Source organism: Erythranthe guttata, chromosome 11 (assembly GCF_056151865.1).
Source record: "Erythranthe guttata isolate IM_541 chromosome 11, IM_541, whole genome shotgun sequence".
Taxonomy (NCBI): Eukaryota; Viridiplantae; Streptophyta; class Magnoliopsida; order Lamiales; family Phrymaceae; genus Erythranthe; species Erythranthe guttata.
This window is the reverse complement of record NC_142543.1, coordinates 13,426,618-13,447,905: the sequence shown is the minus strand read 5'-3', so window position 1 is coordinate 13,447,905 and position 21,288 is coordinate 13,426,618. Positions and strand designations below refer to the sequence as shown.

At 33.5% G+C, this 21,288-nt stretch overlaps 1 long non-coding RNA gene across 11 annotated transcripts; it reads left to right on the top strand.

Moving 5' to 3' along the window:
* Nucleotides 1–5,700: 5,700 nt before the first annotated feature.
* Nucleotides 5,701–10,700, top strand: LOC105971144 (uncharacterized). 11 transcript variants are annotated; one of them, XR_016034211.1, is made up of 9 exons: nt 5,701–5,887; nt 6,115–6,296; nt 7,809–7,872; nt 7,994–8,069; nt 8,574–8,742; nt 9,001–9,154; nt 9,299–9,426; nt 9,695–9,780; nt 10,400–10,700. It is a non-coding gene; the product is annotated as an uncharacterized LOC105971144 (long non-coding RNA). The 11 variants fall into 11 exon arrangements; XR_016034210.1 differs by having other exon boundaries at nt 10,301–10,700; XR_016034204.1 differs by having other exon boundaries at nt 5,703–5,887; nt 8,667–8,742.
* The last annotated feature ends 10,588 nt before the right edge of the window (nt 10,701–21,288 follow it).

Here is a 21,288-nt window from a genome sequence, read left to right as displayed (position 1 = left end):
GTAATCAAGATGAACATCACAAGAGGCACATATAACTGAATTAAAAAAAACTAGCAAAACACATAAAATCATCAATTAAGCCCATTTGGCAATGAGTGATATCCCACCGGCACCTAGTAGAACAACTATGTAAGACTTGATTTGGAGTTTGATACTTCTCTGCAATTTTGGCCCCATAAAATCAACAGCCAATGATCCACCAAAGTGATACGAACAAGTTAAACTATGGTTACATCAATTAATGTTTATCTATTTTAGTTTATTTACTTCGTATGCAGTTATTGTATGTTTATCTATTAGGGGTAGTTTATTAGAGCAATTTAGGAAGTTTCCTTATCTTATAGGACTTATTTAAGCATGTAATGTAAAGGGGTGAAGGATATACAAGATTTATTTCTCTAAAAATACTTACGCAAGTAAGAGTTTCACTTTCTTACCAAGAGATTGTATCCATTGGTATCAGAGCAAGATTGCGATTGTATCAACGCTACGCTTGATCAATGGCAACAAATAGGGAACGGTTAGATACGTTGGAAAATTCTATGCAATAAATTAGAATTTTCCCTCAACAATTACTTGAACGTGGTCCAGAGAGACGACGACATCGGAATCCATTGGGCTGCAATTCACTACCATCGTCAGATGGATCGTCGGAAGAGGGAGATAGCGATGGAAGTCATGCATCGACTATATCTTGCCGCAGCAGGGCTTCTGGTCAAGGGAACCACGGTGACAGAGAGAGAAGAAAACTTCAAGTTCGTATGGATTTTCCGAAATTCGCGGGGGATGAGCCAAGAGTTTAGATAAATTGAGCACAACAATTTTTTGGGGCGAACAATATTCATGGTTCTAGAAAAATTATGCTGGCCTTGTTTAATCTAGAGGGAGAAGCGAACCAATGGTGGAAATGGTTCGAACGTGCAAATCGAGGACACAAGCTTTCATGGAATCAATTTGAAAAGGGAATACTTCTCCGTTTCGGACATGGAGATTGTAAAGATTCGAACGAATCAATGTGTCGATTACGAAAAAAAGAAGGATTTCGTGAGTTCTTACGAGATTCTGAACGCTTAATGAATTGTTTACCTAATTGGGCAGAAGCAACTCTACTGGGAGCATTTATGGTAGGTTTGAAGGAGGAGATTGCAGGCGATGTGAGATTATTTAAACCAAGGGATCTTCAATTGGCGATTGAATTAGCGAAGAGAAAAGATAAACAACTCCAGGCTGGGAAGAAGTTGAACATCCCAAGTAGTTCAACAGGGAGGATGTCGCAATTGACTTGCAACATTGGATCGATGAGCACCCAATCAAAGCCGTCTGGAGAAGCACGAAAACTTTCTTGGAAGAGATGCAACAACGGAGAAAGAAGAATTTATGTTTCAACTACGACGAAAAGTACGTTTGAGGGCACCAATGCAGACGGGTCCAAGCGCTTTTAATAGAAAACAAAGGGGGTATAGAAGAAGAAGATGTTGGATTCTAAGAAGAACCCCATATTTCATTGAATGCCTTGGGGGAGAAGCTGGTGCAACTACCATGCGCTTAACGAGACTACTTGAGATGTCACATGTGGAAATGTTAATTGATACGGGGTCGAACGTAAATTTCATAAACCCAGTCCTAGCCCATCAACTCCAAATACCAGTCACTCGAGTCAAACCATTCACAGTACGTATAACGAATGGGGATAAAATTAGAGTGTCAAATTGAGTACAACTCTGTACCGATTCAATTGCAGGGGTACACCTTCAACGTAAATTTGTTCTCATTACCGATTATTGGTGTGGACATAGTACTCAGGGTACCGTGGTTGAAGGGCCTAGGGCCAATCTTGATGGACTATCGTGCCATGACTATGCAATTTAGCGAGAATGGCAGGACATACCACCTACAAGGAAGTAAGCAAAAGGGGGTTGAGTTGGAAGATGTGAATTTGATTGTAGCTGATTGGAAGGTAGGAGGCAAGGAATAATATCAAACAGGATAACAAGCAAGTAGATGATAGGCAAGGCGTGATGACAAAGAGTTTCCATAAACTCCACCTTGAGGACAATGTTGTTCATAAGGGGAGTGGAATGATACGAAAAAGCTAAACTTTGGTTACATAAATTAGTGTTTATCTATTTTAGTCTATTTACTTTGTACGCAGTTATAGTATGTTCTATTAGAGGTAGTTTATTAGAGCGGTTGAGGAAGTTTCCTTATCTTATAGGACTTATTTAAGCATGTAATGTAGTGGGGTGAACGATATGCAAGATTTATTTCTCTAAAAATACTTACGCAAGTAAGAGTTTCACTTTGTTACCAAGAGATTGTATCACAAACGCATATAGATCAACAGCCCTGCAGATGACGCGTTCAGCAATTCAACGGTGATCAACGTTCGAGGGTTGTTCTCCTTGTATGTGCTGGCCAATCCCAATCCCAATGCTAATCCAAATGGAGTTGTCACACTGAAGAAGAATGCCATTGCTGCCTTCTTTATGAACTTGTAGTGCGCCAGGAGAATGCAGCCACCAAGTCCCATTCCTTCAAACATTTGATGAAAGCAAGTGCAACAATAAGTCCTTTGATCGAGCATGTGTTTCTTAGAGTAGACGCTTGTGACCCTACAGTCGATTATGAGAGTCATAATAGCGGAGAGCATAGCCACAATCCGGTGTATCGAAATTTGTGCCACGGGGTTTTTTTCAAACAGGTGGAGGAAAACATGTCGAAAGAATCTGGCAACACGTGAATGAATCCAGGTACTAGAATAATCACGACGGCAAAAGCTTTGACGATGACGAAGAGGCTCCGCTCAAGGCTGAGAGTCAGAATTGACTGGGTGACAAGTGGCAAGCAGACTCCAATCGTGCTGCTGATTAGGATTGTTATGATGGCACTGGAGAAATTTGCTAGCTAGAAAGGTCTAGAAAAGCGGGAGAAAGAAGGAGAAGTTGCCATAGAAGCACATAAGAAGAAGAAGGGAGCAGGCAAAAATAAAAGAAAAAAGAGAAATAAAGAGAGAAAGATAGAAGAGGAGAGAGGGTTACCTGGACTAATACTCTTATCTATGAGAGAATGACCAAAAAACTAAGGAAAAAATCTACGCAAGAAACTCCATGACCCGGCGGCGATAAGGCGGAAGAACGACGACGCAGTAAGTAAGCAACGACGATATTGCAATATTTGGAGGAGCAAAGGATGAAGCGAAAAAAGGAAATAAGATGAAGAATGAGACACGGAGGCCAAGGCCATCACCCAATGGTGCACTTTGGAAACAAGAAAGCTTATGGGATGGCCACGGAGACCGAGGCTGACACCGTAATTATGATGGCGTACTGAAAAGTTTCGCGTATTCTTGAGGAGAAATTGGAAGGGCGAAATTTACTTGCTTCTTATTCCATAGAGAAGCACTTCGCTAGCTACGTCAAACAATAGGAGGGAGTAGCCTGCATCTTACAAAGTCAAAGCGAAGAGGAATATCGAGGCCAAAGTCAAAGTTGCTTTTTATTCTATAGCGAAGCACTTCGCTAAAGAATATGGGGAATAGATGATGGATGCTTGTTTGGTCAATCAATTGTTAGCCCTAGAAATGGCCCAATAAAGACAAAACAAGCCCAAGTCCAGCGGAGCCCAAGGTGAAGAGAAAACATCTAGGCCCAGATAAGCCATGGTGAGCAAGGTGGACCCCATTATTCAATGCCCAAACAAAGTCCCAACGAGGTCATTCACCATGGTTAGCCGAGCAATCCACTTAAAACCCACGAGATGCGAAAAAAAGATTAGGTGGCGACCTAGTTAGCCGATCGTTCAGAAAACGTGATGAAAGCATCTATACCATAAAATAGATCGAATGTAATATGTAAAGTAGTATCAATTAGTAGATAATGGAGGGTCTTAATTGATATCCAAAATAAGATACTTTATCTTGTATATAAGACATATGAGAAAACCATATACGTTTACAAAAGATATTTCAATAAAATATATGAATACTTTCTCCAAAACACTCTCTCTCTCTCTCTCTCTCTTATTTATTACTTCTCCGTTCGCCGTCTTCACTGCCACCAGCTCAAGGTCATACTTTCGGTGTACTCTCGACAAAAAGAAGTAGAATTTTGTAGTAAGGTCTTGAAAGCGTTGATCCTATGTCATCAATGATTAATGAAATCAACTATTAAAATAGTTGTTGATTAATGTAATCAACTTGAAAAGAAACAAAAAGAACCTTAATGCTTCAACAACATAACCAAAAAAAAAAACAAAAAGACCATAGAAATAAAAAAAAAACGATCACAAAAATAGCGGAAACATCTATTTTTACAACAAAAAGAAACAAAATATAAGAGTAGTAGTTGCTTTATTCAAAGTTTTACAGGAATTCATAAAAAATCAGAGAAAAAGGTTCTTTCACAAGTCCACAACAACTGCAAATGCAATAATAACAACAATTACTGCAAATGCAGTAATAACAACAATTATCGGCAAAAATTCCATCATCAACAAATCAAACCCAAAAAATAATTATATATTTGAAAAAAAACTTCTAAATTATCTTCATATACATTCCGGACTTGTATACATAGAAAAATAACAAAATTAACTTAACTAACTACTAATTTATAGTAAACAACTACTAAATTATAGAATTCAAATACTAAATTACAGTAATCAACTATCAAATCAAAACACATCTTATAAACGCAAATGAAATGGTAACTAAGGAAAATTAATTGAATCCCTAGTGGTGTTAATAATACATCAGAATAATAGCTTAAATTCCATACATCATTTGTCTCCTTCGCACTACCAAACAAATTGTCAATTTGAGGTTAAAATTTTCAACAACAAAATAAGATTTTGAAACACAATAAAATTCAACACCACAACAGCTTGGCAACTAAAATTCAAAATTATAATTTAAAAAATAAAACAAGAACCCCATATCTATTTTCTTACGTAGGCAAATGGTAAATCTCGTATTAGCAAAACCAATTACAAAACAAATCTGGAAAAATATAGTGAGTTGGTTTCAACTAATATAGTGAGTAGGATTACATAACAAGAATCTATAACTATTTTCAAAATGATTTTGATATGTTCCAGATAATTTGACTCGCATTTTGTTCTCGTTTCTCGGCCTTTTTTCTACAAATTTCTCTTCTTTTTTTTTTGTTTGTTTTTTGTTACACGTTTGGTTTCTAACTTTTGATGCATTCATTTCTGAAAACTTTTGATTATGAAAACATTTGAGAACTTTTTTTCTACTTTTGCTTTGATTTTACATTTTGAATAAAATTTCCGAAAAAATTGGAATCTAAATCAGAACAAATATTTCAATTCCGAAAAAAATTCAAAATTTTCTGAAAGGGTCAAATCCGATCCGATCTGTCCCATCATCGTATAGGGAACTCCTGTTGAGGTGGCCCATCATCGTCGACAATGACCTCCTCCGAAATTTCATTTTTTAATTTTATTTTCTTCAATTACCTTAACCACCACCCCCCACCCCCCCCAACCAACCCCTTGTTGCTATTCGACAGCTCTTGTGAATTGTAATTAACAACTGGAAACTACTATAATCTTTATATATAAAAGAAAGGTTTTCCCCGAAACCCTAACCGTAAACCTAGGGTTATTTTTGAAATTTTAATTTTTTAGCCGAATTTTTTTCCGTTTTATTTTGGCCTTTTTCTTTTTTTTTTTTCGTCCCACTCTGTATAGAAAACTGCCCACGTTTTTCTAACTGCAAAACTTGTGTAGAAACTTCTCCCTCCACTTCTCCACTTACCCTTATTAGCTTCTTTGTTGTATAAACACATTCATCACTCCACTGACACAGAAACCTCTTTTTTTCTGCAACAATGGAGCAAATCGAAAAATCAGAAGCAATCTCATGGTAAGTATTTCTCCTAATATACCAAATTCAATAATTGTGTTTCTTCATTGCTTTGCAGATACCTGATGGCAAAAAGTAGAATCCACAGCTCGATTATTTTTGGGGTTTTATATGTTTGGAGAAGGAATTGAATTTTCTAATTCTTTGGTCTCTTAATTTCCCTCATTACCGATCTCTGCACTTTCCACTCCCTTATTTTCATTTTTTTCCGCCTACAAAAAGTACAGAATTCTGAATACGATCTTTGTTGCTATTCTGGACGAATTCTCAATTTGGTTTCGGAATTTCAAAGAGAGATTTTGTTTTCAAAGAGAATTTGGGGTCACCAGTTTATGGTATTCACCTCACCTCTCTGCGGGCTCAGCCATCTCTTCAACTACATCACACTGTTTTCTTTCCACCAACCCAAGTAAGACCCTATTTGTTTTTTCCTTTGTTTTTACAAATGGGTTGTGTCTATTTTTTTAGTTTGCGTGTTTAATGGTTGTAAGTTTCGCAAATTTGCTATGTTAGATCAATGGATCTGTACAGACATGCTTTAATTTCTGGCCACCATTATCAGTTTCTGAACGTTTCCACAACTCTTCTTTCCAATTTTTGTTTCCACCCGTCAAACAATCGTTTGGATTCTCTTTGTTGCTCTTCTTCCATCACAACATAGCATCAATACATAGGAACATAATCCCCAATCATCTCCATTCATATTATGGATTTTGCCGTCAAAGACCAATCTCTGCTTTTGGTAATTGTTTGTTTGAGACTTCTTGATTACGTTTCGTTTATTATGGATGTAATTTTATATGATTGATTCTTTGTAGTAGTCGTGCACAAAATTGTTAGTTTTTGTAGATCTACTTCCAAAGTTTATCTTTTGTAACGATTTATTCGTGTAAATTGACAAATTCCACACAACTTGGTTGGTCGAGAGGTTGGTTTTGCATTCAAGCTGCTGCTCATGAAATTCTTTGTTGCTCTATTTACTTGCATCTTTACTTTAGCCTTTAGGTATGTTGCTCTGTTAAAGCTTCAATAGTTCATCTTGCTGTAAGTGAAAATGGAAATAAGAAATGACTAATGGAGGCCATTAGATGGTACAATGCTTTATAATTGAACCGCAATGAAATTCCGGGGACCAATTTTCTTGACGTTATATGTAATGTAATTAAAGTTCTTCTAAATTTTGCTATATTGTTTGCGTTATTATGTTCTTTTTTCGTAAAAATCATTTGATGGATCTGTGATAGTATGAAAAAATAATTAAAGTTCTTCTAAATTTTGCTATATTGTTTGCGTTATTCTGTTCTTTTTCGTAAAAATCATTTGGTGGATATGTGATAGTATGAAAAAATAATTTTTCTTTCTTTTCCGAAAAAATATTTATGCGAGCATTTTTGGCGAAAAGCTACTTTGCTCTTTTCTGAAAAAATCTTTAGCATAGACCTGATTTTATACTATTCTTTTACCAGAAAAATATCGCAGCTCCTCGAAATTTTGCTTGGTTTTTTGCGTTATTTTGTTCTTTTCCGAAAAATCTTTCGTGGGTCATTGGGATTATGCGAAAATATATCTCTGCTCTGCGAAATTTTGTTCTTTTGTTTGTGTTAACAAAATTGCAGCTTTATTTTGTAAATCCGTCTCTTGCGCTTCACTCAAGAAAATATTGTTAGCGAAGAAGAATTCTACGTTTTCCCTCATACAACAGGCAAAACAAAAATGCGGATAACTCTGTTTTAATGTTCTTAAACAGTCGTGACATTTGTTGGCATTATTTTCGGCGCTTTATGTGGCCTGTTTTACAAAGCTTTTACTGAATTTTCTACAATCATTGGAATTACCTCGCCTAGCTTTTTAATTTGTTTTTTCATGCATATTTTTCCTGTTGTGTGAAGCCTGTTTTTACCATTTATTTGTGTTTGATAAGTTGGAGATGACTGCAATATTGAAGATCAAGGAGACAAGTAATCCTCCTATTTGCTTGATCGGAGGTCAGCATCATGACATTCTTATATATGTAATTGCAATAGTTAGTAATGATGTCTTATCAGATTGAAGATCAAGACTCATTATTCTTCCACTTGATTATACTGATATTTTCTTCACGTGTAGGGAGGGAAAAAAACATGAATGTCTAACTTGGGGAATTGACAGCAAACGGGTTTTGAGGTGTTGAATAGCTCTTCAGGTAATACTACTCTTTTAGTACATCGGAATAGGTAACATAATTTCTTTAGGAAAAGAAAGGAGGACGATGTTACATGAAAGAGTTTGTGTTCCTATTCTTTCGTACTGCACTTGCCACTTATTTCCTATTGTACTAGGATTGAAATTATCTATGCAAATTTTAGAGTGAATATCCGTACATCTTTGAAATGTTTTCCCTAATGTTACCTTTCTAGCTGCAAGTATTTTGTTAACATGATGTAGGTTTATCTTTATATATAAAAACAAGAACTTTTGACTTATCTTTATATATAAAAGAAAGGTTTGCCCCGAAACTCTAATGCTGTTTTGGTGAAATATTTGTTGCCCTGAGGATTTTTTTGGTAAAGGATAATTAAGTCCTATAATTAATTGTCCGTTTTATTCGCTAAGCAGCTCAACGATAATAAGAATAAATTAAAAAAAAAAAAAAAAAAAAAAAAAAAAACGCACACATTTGATAAACTGATGACTATCTTCTCTCAAGTTTCAACTCCTTCGCCACTTCTGATAAAAATGACAACACCAACACGTTTCTGTCTCATTTTCTCCCACAATCTCTGCAACAATTCGCAATCAGTCTTGCGAAATCGTTGGTGGCATAAAAAAATCTCTGCTAGACCGCAAGGCTGGGACGCGCCGCCGCTGACAAGAAGGTATTTGCTTCTTTTTCTTTTCCCTGATTCAGTCCTTTTTCTATAACATTCTTTTGTGTGTTGAATTTCTCATTTGGGGTTGTGTTTGATTCTTTCTGACAAGGACAAGGTATTTGCTTTTTTTTTAATTCCCCCTGATTCATGCGTTTTTCTATGACTTTTTTATGTTGAATTTCTCTTTTGAGTTGTGTTTGATTCTTCTGATTATCTCTCTTCCATCCTCACTCTCATTTGGGGCTGTGTTCATTCATTTTTCAGAGGAGTTCATTGTGACGGTGACGAAGAACAAGAATCGAAGAAGCTAAAAAATGATGATGGTGTTTGTAATAATGATGATATATAAGAGCTCCAAGTAATCTGGCTGGCTTAGATCTGTTTAGCTATGGAACCAATCCCTAATCTGCGGAAAGAGGTAATTTAATTTCACAGATTATCATTTCATTTTTATTTTTGCAAATTTATTTCATTTTGATATGTGGGATTTGTTAACTCGGACAAAAAAAAACTACAATCTTTGTCGGATTCTTTTTTTTTTTTTTTTTTTTTTGGTGTTTAGCGATTCCCCAAGGAAAAATTGTTGTGACGGAGGTGAAGATAAATGGTAGTGGTGAGTGATGACGCATTTCATCTGTTTAAGAATTAGAAGAAAAATTGTTGTGACGGAGGTGAAGATAAATGGTAGTGGTGAGTGATGACGCATTTCATCTGTTTAAGAATTAGAAGTGTACTACCGCCATTTCATCTGTTTTGTTTAAGCTCTGTTTTGTTTTCGAATATACCATCTCAAAATGTATTAGCCGAATATTATGTCTTGATGCTCTGGATTTTATTCATTTTCGTTCATATCTAATTTCTCGATGTTATACGTGATGATGGAATACCATTAGTTTAAGCCACTATATATATTATCAGACAAGAATAATTAATCACATAATACGATTAATGTGAGCAGGACAAGCTTCTGGATGGGACAAGCATCACCTATTTGTTTCTCATTACTAAGTACCTCGGTTTGTTTGAGAGCTACTAGCATAACAGGTATCCTTCTTTTCTTTTTTGAGGTATTGTTTTGGATATAAGGAATTTTGTAAACTGGGATGGCGAAAAATAATTAGTAATTCAAGAATTGTGAGTTGGCTTTCTAAGTTCTTCATTTCATCATTTTTATTAAAAAATGTCACGATGAGATGAAATGACTTCATTTTGGAAGGGTGAGGAAGCATCCTTATTTGTGCGGCCTTCCGACATTAATCTTATTTCTCTCGGTATTTGAATATGTCTTTAAAGTCCACATTTTTTGCTTAATTTGGTTTCTTAACAGATTGTGAATTGATTTTCATGAATGATTATTTGATCAAACAAACTGCCCTAATCACTATAATATTGATTTCTTTTATTTATTTATTTTGTTTTTTAAAATTTGACAGTTATTTTATATGCAACATGTCATCCCAGTTTTCTGCTTTTACTTTATGAGGTTATGCGGTGTTTTCGATTTTTTTTTTCTCTCTATTGTGTTTCTTCTGACCAAGGTCTTCCTGTTTATCGAAAAGAAAAGGAAGAAAAGAAAAAATAAGAGGAAAGCCAACCTCTTGCTCTGTATCAAGATGAGTTTAACACTGTCAAGAATTTGACAAGAATGGGGATGTTCATGCAGGTCTTTCCAAGAACAATTTCCTTATGAAAGATTGAAAATAGTTGGTGGTTCTTAACGAACATGGATAGGCATGGTGCCTTGGAGGTGGTTTAATCTTTTATGAATACTAATAATATGTTTATCAAAAATCATGAAATTGCTCCATCAAATCTACATATTTATTATTGAGATGAAGTGCAATGCCATTACTGCTTCTAATCTTACGAAAATTTGAACTCACTATTCTCATTGTAATAATTTATGTATTAACTCCAATTTTATTAATCTACCACAATGAAAGCAAGATGCAAATTGTTACTAATTTTGTACCAGTTAAATTTTAATGTTTTGCCCGGTTATTAATTTTTTTGCTTTATTGAATGCTTTAATTTTTATACAACAATTTATTAGAACAATAATTATTTCAACGTTTGTTATGCTACACCGTGCAACGCACGGGCGCGATTACTAGTTTAGAATTAAATGACCGTTTTTTATCCCACAATATAAAACAAATGTTAATCGGCCTTGCATCTTCAGCACTTCAGCAAAAAATGAAAAAAAAAAAAAACCATATGTCCTATTTTTATTATGCTTTTCATTCTTTACTTCCAAACAACAATCGCCCTTGAAATTGTTGCAATAACTTGTATTTGCAGACAAGTGATTCCTATTATAAATGTAAGGGTAAATTACACCCACACCCCTGAGGTATGCTTAAATAACTTTAAGGTCCCTGTGATATCGATAATTACACTCACCCCCCTGAAACGTAGTTAGAAACTCTAACGGCATAATGCATTGGATACATTATTCCGATAGGGTTCTAATGGACTATTACTTTTAGCTAGTGGTGGAGATAACATAGAGTTATGGGGAGTTATGGGGTGACATGGCTCCCCCAATATTTCTTAAATCACGCATAAATCTTTGTTGTCTCCTCCACTTCCTGAAACCAATAGTCCGTTAGAACTCTATCATAATAACGTACCCAATGCATTATACCATTAGAGTTTATAACTACGTTTCAAGGGGGTGAGTGTAATTATCGATACTACAGGGACCTTAAAGTTATTTAAGTATACCTCAGTGGTGTGGGTGTAATTTACCCTAAATGTAAAGTACTTTTCTGGTTATGAAAAAATAACAACAAGTACTCAGAATTTTTCATAAGGCAAAGTTTTCTTTGCACCCATAAACTTTAAACAATGTCGTGTTTGTGTCCATGTACTACACACCGTTAAAAAATAGGGCGAACGGCAAAAAGGCCCATCACATGGGACTTAAATGCATTTTGGTACACAAAAAAAAAAACAGTCTCTCAATTAAACTCATCCCCATGTCTTTAATCTAAAATACCCTCCATAATATAATTCTTATCAATTTCATCCATTATGCTCTAACTACCTTAATATTACACATTGACCCCGGATTTAAACAAATATATCACATTAACCCCCAAATTTTTTTTTTCAGAAAATAATTTTTTTTCTGAATTTTTTTTTCCGGCCAGATTACGGTGGTCTCCGGCGTTGACTTTTTTTTTATTTTTCGAAATTTTTTTTTTCCTGAAATTTTTTTCCGGCCGGTGACCGCCGGCCTCCGGCGTTGACTTTTTTTTTTTTTTTTTGAATTTTCCTTTTCTTAGAAAAAAATATTTTAATTAATATTACTGTCTTGGCTATTAAATTACTGTCTCAGACAGTAATATTACTGTTTGGGACAGTAATATTATGAATATTATTTTCCCGAACAGTAATATTATTAATATTATTGTCTAAGACAGTTAAATTACTGTTGGAGACAGTAATTTAGCAGCCAAGGCAGTAATATTAATTAAAATAATTTTTTTTAAGAAAAAAAAAAAAGTCAATTAACAGTTAAATTACTGTCTCCGACAGTTAAATAACTGCTGGAGACAGTAATTTAGCAACGAATACAGTAATATTAATTAAAAATATTTTTTTAAGAATAAAAAAGTCAATTAACAGTTAAATTACTGTCTCCGACAGTTAAATAACTGCTGGAGATAGTAATTTAGCAACGAATACAGTAATATTAATTTAAATACTTTTTAAAAAAGTCAATTAACTGTTAAATTACTCTCTCCGACAGTTAAATAACTGATGGAGACAGTAATTTCGTAGCAAAGACAGTAATATTAATTAAAATATTTTTGAAGAAAAAAAAAAGAGTCAATTAACAGTTAAATTACAGTCTCCGTCATCGTCTTAGAGCTGGAGAATATGAGAAAATAGGATAACAACATCATCATCGTCTTATTCCTGTTAGATCTTTTAAAGATATCATTAACAGCTTTATTGAACACGACGAATTTTTATTATCAATTTTGTGGGGTACAATAATATCGAGTTCCACTGTATACCAATGGTGGACCATTTCGTCAATCCTGCTTCATTGCGTTTACATAAGTTGTTGTTGGTAGAGTCATCTTTTGGTGGTGGTGGGTGACCTTTTGATGGTTCAAAAAACATACCCATCTTCGAGCATGTATGGAGCCTATTATGAAAGAGAGTTTACGATTTTTCAAGTTGTTGAAATCAAAATCAATTTTAATGCATTGAGGTAACAAATGTAGGCAATTAGACGATTTTTGTCGATAAAGTTAGAACTGAATATTGTTATCAAACAAAATTCGAGTTAATATACAAATGAAGGTGAAATACTGCTTCATATCTTTGATTTGAACAACTTTGGCGTAAAGTCAATTTTTGTCGTGCTTTATAGTTTTAGACAAGCAGTTGATAGCTACTTGGATCCGACGAGAAAACTTCACCATTTTATAGAAATCTTCCACAATTTCCTAATATTTATGCGTTAGTTTTCCCCCCTTTTCTTTGAAGTCCAATATTTATGCGTGCTTGGTTTTTTTTACTTTTTCTTTTTCTCTTTTGTACTGCACTATTGTTTGTTTTGTTATGTTCTAGTCCTTGCATTTGAAGAGATATTCTTATTAATCAATTTATTCTATGAGATGTATTTGTTAATTAAATGTGTTTCATTATCTTTGATTAGTAAAGATGAGGCCTAATAGTTGATAAGTACATGTACATGCCTAGCAAATTTACATTCATAGTAAGCAAAATTTCAAATTTAACAAAACCGCATATATGATAACAAAGAAGGGAAAAAAAATGAAAGGAAGACACCAACAACTTCACAATACCATCTTCAACTTATATCTATGAGTTACAAAAATCGCAAGTATGCATTAACTATTACTAACAAATAAATATGTTGTTTAGAGTGATAAAATCTTTTAAAAAATTATCTACACAATGTGCATATGTGGTTAAAAATATACGATATTATATGGAAAATAACAACAAGTACTTGTACTACACAACGTAAAAAAATAACCCCTGACTTTAACAGTCAAATGTTGATATTGGTGCCTTGAATGAAGGTCAATGAAAGTTGATAAGATTCCAATAAATTGTGCTGGAGCACAAGGCTTCCCTTAAGATGTTTTGGCCCTGGCTGAAAATGCAAAAGAAAAATATTTTACTTCTGTAATTAGCTAGGAAAAGCTAACTGTCAAACAATAAAATCTAAGAACACCTAAATACTTACATGGAGAAGTGTCAAAATTGTTTTGGTACAACAAACATTTGTCGCAACAGACATAGCATCTTTCGTCCAAGGGCTCCCTTGCTAACTCAATGTGAATTCCCATTAAAATTGGTGTTGAATCAAGTAGTCCTCTTATTGAACGACTTGAATGGGATGAAATGCACCCATCTAATACCAATTCTTGCCTAAAAATATGAAATCTATGCATCTCCAACCAAAAAAAGAAACAATTCTTGTTCTACAAATACACAAAAAATGCAATAAAAACACGAATTACTCTAGCCATAGCTTGTGGAAAAAAACTCGCATTCAAAAAATACACAAAAGATGCAATAAAAGCACGCATTACTCGAGCCATAGCTCTAGGCTGCTCAATGGAGCCTCCCTTGCCTTTTGCATTTTACCTTCATTAATCATATTAGGGGAAATGAGTGATACCCCTATTTTTGAAAATATATATGAGGAGGCCCAATAAATATTTCTACCCTAATCAAAAATCCAAATTCTGATCTTAATTAGTGAGACCCCCTTGAACAACTTGAAGTACCTATTTTACCCTTTTAGTTTGAATTCAATATATACCCTAACCTCCTAATCTTATCTCTTCTCACTCACACGTTTCAACCCACACCGCCATTCTCACCCTCTCTCTTCATCTCTCCCTCTTTCTTACTCTCTCTTGCTGCTCCCATATCTCATCCTCCTTCTCCAGATCCTCCACCACCGCCCCCGGCAGGGTTCTGTCGTTGCCGCAGTCGAGATCGCTCTTGCCGTCCTCGTCACGGTTGCTCTTCTGGCTGCTCATGTTGAGGGTGCCGCTGGTCTCGATTTGCTCGTCGTTTGAGTTGTGGATCTGGTGATGGTGGAATTACTCAAATTCAGTCAGGTAATTTGACGAGCATCTCTTGATTTTTATTTTTATTTTTATTTGTAATTTTGGGATTTTGATTGAATGATTGTGTGGTTATTTCCCAAATTTGACTGTTTGTTCTGACATTAGATATTGATGCTTGATTTGATGCAAAGTTTGTTGCATTTGGCTTGCAATTAATTAATGTATATGTTATGGGTATCCAACTAAGAACTTTTCCTTTATATTCATATAATGTTGATTTTAATTTCGCTGTAATGGTGATAAGAGTCGATTGCTGATATAAATTGATTTCTTATATTGTAGTGCTGACTTAAATTATATATACATAACCATAGTTACACGTAGTAACATATAGTAATATATAGTAACATATGCACATGACCGTGTGTTTTCAATCGATATTTGTAATAAAAATTGTTATTTATAGTTATATATAAGATTTTGCTTTTTTTTCTTTTCTTTTTTTAATTAAAATTCTACTCTCCAAATACATACCTACAATTCATAATTTAAATTATATGTATACATACCTCATTGATTCTCACATTTTATTATCTGAGTTTATTTGTCATCTCATTAATTCAGTTTCAAGAACATACAACAAATCAAATGTTTTTCTGTGATAGAATTTCACTACAGTAAGTAAATATTTTTTTTTTCAACCACATTGTTCTATTCATCATATTTATATATAGATTCAATTGTGAACTTTTTTGTGGTGTAGATGAATTTTATTTATATACATATATAGTCACATATGGTCAGGTAAGTGTAGTCATATATAGTCACATGTAGTAACAAGAATGAACCTAACTACATGTGACTACATATAGTCATATCTAGTCATATGCAGTAACAATAATGCACATAATTACTTGTGACTATAGTTCACCAAAGTAAATTTATCAAAAAATTGTCTTTCATTGTTTTTTGGTATTTTTTCATGTAATGTAATTCGTTTGTTCCATTTTGTTCTTCGTTTTCTTTAACTTGAATTTTTTTTTTGCCACAGGTTTTGCTTTGTATAACATTATGAGATGCAAAGAATAAGATGCCAAGAAGTGCCATGTGAAGTTGCATTCATGCTACAGTACTCCAGACTTATGTGCTACTTATATAACTATAGATAATTGTATATAACTATAGTCACGTATAGTAACATATATTTATATGTATGTTATGTGTTTTTTAATGTATAGTAATGTGTGTTCATGTTTTGAAGATTATATGCATGTGATTGTGTTTTTTTGGGTTCGTTGATTTATAATATCAAGATTAAAATTGTGAATTTTGTTGTTGGTGTAGAATAATTTTGGGGTAAAAGAACAGTACATGATTACATATAACCTATACATGACTCTAGTATACTATAGTCACATGTAGTCAATTTCAGTACAGTAAATTTATCAAAAAAAAAATTAAAAAATTAAAAAAATTAAAAAAATTAAAAAAATGAAAAAAAATAAAAAAATTAAAAATTAAAAAAATACAAAATAGGATATATATTAAAAATAATAATAAAATAAACATTTATATTTTTTATTAAAAAAATCTATAAAAATGATAAATGCAGGCCCAAAATGCTAAATGCAGTTGGGCATTATGCTGAATGTAGGGGCGAAAATACTGAATGCAGTTGGGCGAAAATTGCACTTAAGGGCACAATAGTACTTTTGCCTCTCCATGGGGTATCTCAAAGGAAGAATTTTAGGGGTGGACCTATCCCTATATATTTTCTATTCTAAGGGTGTATATCAAATGGACCCATCATATTAAAATAAAGTGAATAACTAAGACATGAAATTTATTACCGGAGCATTTGACTCTTCTCTCACACTAATCTCATAAACCAGGGGAAAGAAAATGAGTGTTTACCTCCGTAGATCGACTTGAAATGTACCTGATAACGAAGTTTAAAGATATGAACAAAAAAAAGTGAAATGAAACATAAGTAAATATTTGATAATCGTAGCACGGATCAATGAAGACACATATCGATGTACACAACTTGAAATCATGATGTTCATATAAAAGTTATAGAAAGAAAAACATTTATTTATAAATTTATTTGTACCTCCACGACGTTTACATGAACATTTGCGAAATTATTAGTAAAAATATACATTTACACATGCATCTAAGTAAAACTATCAACTTCAAATAATGGGTTGCTTACGGCGATTAAACACTCAAATACAATGAAGATATTTAGAAATCAGTACCACAAACTCGAATAGTTAATAAATTTATCTGATGTTCAAACCAAAAGAAGAATTTCAAGTCAATTGGAAAATCTATTTGTGAATAATTATAATCACTTCACAAAATCAGGTACTGCATTACCAAAGGAATCGATATTTAACCTTATATGAATAATTATATGTGAATTCACATAGATTATTAACATAAATATACATAAGCCTATAAATATTTCAATTTACTACATAAATAAAATTACAATCTGATTATAATCTCAATTTATATGATGAATTTAGCAAACAATTGTTTTTTTAATCTTTTTTTTTTTTGCTCGACTTCAGGAGATAAAACACTAAACAATATTGTTCTTTTCATTAGTTTGATTCATGAGCAACATGATGATCTTTTCTAAGTTTAATGAAATAATAAAAATAAAAATAAATAAATAAATAAGAAGAAGAGACCCTTTATTTCTTTGAATCGCAAAAACCAACTTACTTCTCTTGTAATTTTGTGTCTTGTTTTAGGGCTCCACTGTACTTCATTCCCTTTCAAGAAGATGTGCCAAGACAAAATAACTGACTAGTTTATTTTTCTTTTTTTCCTTATGTAAATGTCCATCATTACCTATATGCAATTAAACTTAATAAAGAGCAAAATTTCGGGAACGAACACAACTATGAGTCCCCTGTTTGGATGATTCCAATCATATATGTTTACCCCTTCTTTACTGCTACGCAAACAAATCTATGAGATTAACATTAACCCGTACATTCGCACTTCGACGTGATACACAATTTTCGTGCAAGAGTCTTTCCCAAATATTTCTCCAAATCCCTCGATTTTTTCTCCGAACATCATATGTCACAGTAGATTATGTTCCCCCAAATCCGTTGTTGTTGTTGTTCGTACGAATCAAACTACTTAAAACCACAATGATAAAAACTAAACTTGTTATTGTAATGTATATCAACCTTCTGTACAACTTTACTGAAGAAATCGAATCCAAATTCATGCGTCAAGATCCTCGAAGTAATTATTTAAACTTCACTAAAAGGCTTATCCCATCGCTTGCTAGCATTGGAGTGAGTAATGATTGCCTCCATATTTCGCAGCATAAGGGCACATCGGGTGCTTGCACTGTGTGGACTTGTTGTGGTGGGTTTGCCTAGATGTAAAAGGAGATATTTTATTGAGAAATTTGGGCGACGTGAGCTTGAAGGGCTGTAAGTGCGTCTAGTTCCAAAACCTCGGCAACTTTCTTGGCTCCACTGGTCATCCTTTCGCTTGATTTGGCGAACCTGTTATGCGCAATCTGATCCAACAAAATAAATGCATCAAGAATAGATTAACTCATAAAGTTGCCTCTAGATAATGCATTTAAGACGATTCTCACATTCTTATTGATCATTTGATAAAATATGTGGATTTGCCGCCACTGTTTTACTCCATGAGTTGGAAATTGTCTCAAAAGCGTCTTGAATCTCTCCCAAGCCTCGAATTCGAATAATGCTTCTCTTCGCTCTTAGAAAAAAATTGTGAATCTCCCTTCGTATTCTTTCATCCTTTTCTGGTGAGCTGTAAACTTGCATGAAGAGTTGTAGGAGTTGAGGCCATGAGGAGATGGAGTGAGGAGCTTGGGACATCAACCATTGACGAACTTTTTCTTGCAATGAGTGTTTGAAGAGAAGAAACTGGAGCTCTTCTTGGGAAACACCGTTTTGATGATGTTCAATTCCAGGTATCCAGAAAGTTTATTTTGGAGTATCATCGTAAACCTTTGCTTGATCTCAAAGTTATGTGCTTCAATGGGTGGATACTGGATGCTAGAGAGGAAACCATCAAGAGTGGGGACTATGTAGTCTTGCAATCTTATTTACATAAATCAAATTAAAATCTTATTATAATCTCAATTTATATGATGAATTTTGCAAACAATTTTTTTTTTTTGCTCAACTTCTGGAAATAAAACACTAAACAATATTGTTTTTTTACATTAGATTGATTCATCAGCAACATGATCTTTTCTGAGGTTAATTAAATAATCAAAAATAAAAATAATAGAAGAAAGAAGAAGACGAAGAAAAGACACTTTATAACTTTGAATTGGAAAAATTAATTTAGTTTTGTTCTAATTTTGTGTCTTGTTTTAGGCTTCCACTGTAGTTCATTCCCTTTCTAGAAGATGTGCCAAGCCAAAATAACTGGCTGGTTTCTTTTTTTCTTTTTTTCCCTATGTAAATGTCCATCATTTGCTACATGCAATTAAAATTAATAAACAATAAAATATTCATTGGCATAATAGACATTCAATAAAATAGATACAACCAGAAAATCAAAGAAATACACTTAGAAAATAAAGCAAATACCTTGAGCCTCTTCAACCGATCCTTGTTACGAAGAAGAAAAGGAAGAAGAATCCAACGGTCATTAAATTCTCTATTTCATCACAAAATGAAATTGTAAGCATTTCAAAGATACCGTCGGAATGCCTTAAATAATTGAATCCAATGATTGAAACCGTTTTCTTAAGCATTGATTGAAACTTTTGAGTTTCTTATATTGATGTGAACAATACTGTGAATTCCAAACGTTTAGACCTGCAAATCTGAGATAGATGGCTGAAGGAATTCTTGCTGATTCTTCTATAAAATTATGAACTACACCCAATGTGGATATTCTTTTGTATACATGAATCTTTATAATGGAGAGTTAATGCATAGTTATTTACTTTTATGACTTAAGTTACAAATACATGAAATGAAGTGTTAATAATTAAAATGGACCCGTTCAATCTAAATTCAAGCATGTAATAAGAAACAAACAAACTTATGTTTATAGATATACGCCGAATCACTATCAATAATCCTATTTAATCATAATAGTATAAATATGTCAGAATTCATTTAACTTTAATAAATTAAAATAAATTAACATTAAAAAATTTAGATGAAAAACTACACAATTGTTTAAAAATCAAATCATTTTAAGAACATTAAAAAAATAATAAAGTAGAACCTCGATAAATTAATACTCGATAAATTAATAACCTCGCTTAAATTATAGTTTCTTCTGGCCCCGACTCGGTAAAAAACTACTAAATTATTAGTTCGATAATTTAATATTTCACTAAATTAATATAGTTTTGCTAGTCCTGACTCTATTAATTTATAGAGGTTTAACTATAATTACATCTGGTCACAATATTTAATATTCTCAATCAATATATATATATATATATATATATATATATATATATATATATATAGATTACTGTAAATAGGAGGTAGAATTATGCAGTTTTAGCATTGTATGGTTTTTCGTGATGTTTTTGCTATAAAGGCGAGCAGAGTGAAACGAGGGCGACAACGGACCGCAAAAGGCAAAGAAAAGAGTGATCGGTCGATCTCAAGAAACTTATTGATTCGATCTGCGCGATGCGCTGAACAACCTAATTTTAGCCCATTGATCGATTTGTAAGTAAGTACCGACCGATTGTTGAGTAAGTACTGATTGATCGGTGGGGCGTTGTATAAAAGAATTTTTTGTCAATTAAAATGTAATCCGGTATTTTGGAGCAAAGTTACATCTTGGAGGAGAGGGAAGGCAAAGAACTTGATCTAGGTCTTCTAAAGTCAATGGTAACATCATCTACTTTCTTGAATATATTGACGACTTGCTTATTACAGGAAACAATACTGATCGAACAAATCGATCCCATTTCAGAAGCATTATATCAACAATTCTATTTAACAAATTTTAGGCCTCTTAATTACTTTCTTTGTGTGGAAGTTCTTTCGATCGACACCTCAAAGTTTGTTTCTCAGTCAACATAAGTATATTCATGATCTTCATACTTGGAAAAAATGGACAGTGAAAAAAATCGATCCCACTTTCCACTATTGATTCTTTGGTTCCATGATGGCTCACCTTCTACTAATATCGTTAAATACAGACAAGTTGTGTATATCCTTTAAAAGACCGGATATCTCATATACTGTGAATAATTTGGCTCAATTCATGTAGTCACCTTCTCAAAAACACTGGACAACAGCAAAATATCTTATATATTACGTAAAACATACAATATATTTACTATGGGCTTCATTTGAAACGAAAGCATCCTCTCTCTCTCTCTCTCTCTCTCTCTCTCTCTCTCTCTCTCTCTCTCTCTCTCTCTCTCTCTCTCTCTCTCTCTCTCTCTCTCTCTCTCTCTCTCTCTCTCTCTCTCTCTCTATGCATA